Here is a 2,500-nt window from a genome sequence, read left to right on the forward strand (position 1 = left end):
TAATAAAATGGTATATTCAATCTTTCTAACCAGATAGCTGGGCATATTTGCCTTCATGTCTTTATTTCTATGTCATGTTCTCTACATTAGTCAGGTCGGGCTAAGTTATGCTGTGGTAACAATTTACTTCAGAATTTTAGCAGCTTATTGAATTTTATTTTCATTTACGTGAAGTCCACTGTTGGTCTGGAAAATTCTGCAGGGCAGCTTTCCTGAAGGTGAAGGGCTTATTATTCCAGACTGCTTCAATCTTACCAGCATGTGTATTTGCATGTTTCTATGATTCTGTGGAAAAGGAAAATGAACTTGAAAGTCATGCACCAGCTCTTAAATGCTCCTAACAATGACATGTTACTTTCATTCATATTTTATTGGTCGAAATGTCTGCATGATCGCACTTCACTTTAAGGGAGCATGTAGTCTTCTGTGTGCCCAGAAGGACCAGAGAACCAGACGTCAGATAGTTAGCAATGTGTACTACTTGACTAATTAAAAAAAAAAAAAAAACCTCCACCGCGTGCGGCAGTTCACACCTGTAATCCCAGCACTTTGGGAGGCTGAGGTGGGTGGATTACTTGAGGTCAGCAGTTCGAGACCAGCCTGGCCAACATGGTGAAACCCTATCTCTACTAAAAATACAAAAATTAGCAGAGTGCAGTGACACAGGCCTGTAATCCCAGCTACTCAGGAAGCTGAGACAGGATAATCACTTGAACCTGGGAAACGGAGATGGCAGTGAGCTGAGATTGCACCACTGCACTCCAGCCTGGGCAACAAAGCAAGACTCCATCTCAAACAAACAAACAAAAAACTTCATACTTGAATTCATTATCCAAGGTAGACAAGGTTTTGTTTGTTTGTTTCTTTCCATACACCTGGTACAAATCTTTTCATTTGGTTCTTTTGTTTTCTATATCTGTAATCTCAAACATTAGGATTTTGCAGAAGGGATTAAAAATTGTGTATGTTTGAAGTTTCTCAAGTAAAATATGCTGCTATGTATTCTGGATACCATGTACCATCAATAATAATTTGTAATAGTTGTCCTTGTAAAATCAGCTTGACATAGAGAGTCAAAGTCAGTCTTCGGCAAATTGCATATAGGTGGCTTCTCATCAGAGCTCCACAACTGCATTTCCTATATAGTCCCCAACGTGAGTAGAAGAGTGTTTCCTCTCCCTGCATTTTAGAATGCTAGTATCTCCATTCTTTGTTTTGTCTTCTCCTTTCCTTCCCATTATAACTTAAAGTTTGTGTTATGAGTTATTATTTGGGGTCAGATTTATTATTTCTTGGAGGTGAAGGCCTAGCATTGCAAAGAAAGAGAGAAAAAGGAAGGAAGGAGGGAAAGAAGGAAGGAAAGAGGGAAGGAAGGAAGGAAAGAGGGAGGGAAGGAAGAAAGAAGGGAAGGAAGGACAATCATGAATGCGTGTTGATTAGGCAACATACTCTTTATATTTAATATAGCTACATATGGCAAAAAGAAGATGGAACTCTCGCCTCTCTGAACTCACAGGAGAAAAGGCTGTCTTCAGCATGGGGAAGAACTATCAATGTCTATGATTCCTATTTTCATCCACCCTCACATCAATCCATTCCTATACATTTGCTGAGTACCTATTATGGATTAAGCTTTGGTTGTAGGTCCTGGGAGCACATAAATAAAGACAAAATTCTTGCCTTTGTGAGTTCCTATGTTTCTTTATTGGAAACTGTGAGGAAGAAGAGAGGTACATTAGGGACTAGGGAAGCATGGGATTGAAATATTTCAAACTATGGGTATGCTTTCTGAAAATCTGTGAGGAAAGATTGAACTTTGCAGTGACTTTTTGGTAAAAGGTCATACTATTCATTTCTATCTGAACCTTGCCAAAGTTTATTTTCTATTGAAAGAATGTCTGAGCTCTATATTTATAGGTTAACTTTTCTGCAGTCAACAACACATGTTACACCACAAAGAAAACAACAAATTATACCGAATTTGAAGGAGAGGACACACTTTATTAGCCTGAGTTTTGTGCTTACATTATTGTGTATCATATTCAGCTACCCATTTCCTTTATGTTTCTTTCAAGGAAGCTGACCCTACTTCACTTGTTGGACCAAATAGATTGTTTAGAAAGCCATGGTTAGAATGACATATTTGTGAACATTTGGAAAATCAAATGTACTTTAAATGTGGGGAATTTGTCTTCTGATATCTTTGTTCAAGCTTTGTATGTAAAGAGAATTGTTAAGCAACTTTACTCAGTACTAGAAAATAAGGCAAAAGGAAAGTGACAGAATGTCTTTTCAATATCATATAGGCAATAATTTTCAGGCCCACTACAGGATTATTTAGCGTATGTAGTTTGACTCACTGCTTGCTATAGCTTAAAGTTCCCAGCTTAAAGTTCTCTTTTCTAGTTGCAGTTCATTTAAAAAAAAAAAAAAAAGGAAGCTCCCCTATTTAATAAAGCTACATGTAACAAGTAAACTTGGTATACCTGGCAGGTATAAA

Source organism: Cebus imitator, unplaced genomic scaffold, assembly GCF_001604975.1.
Source record: "Cebus imitator isolate Cc_AM_T3 unplaced genomic scaffold, Cebus_imitator-1.0 Scaffold535, whole genome shotgun sequence".
Taxonomy (NCBI): domain Eukaryota; kingdom Metazoa; phylum Chordata; class Mammalia; order Primates; family Cebidae; genus Cebus; species Cebus imitator.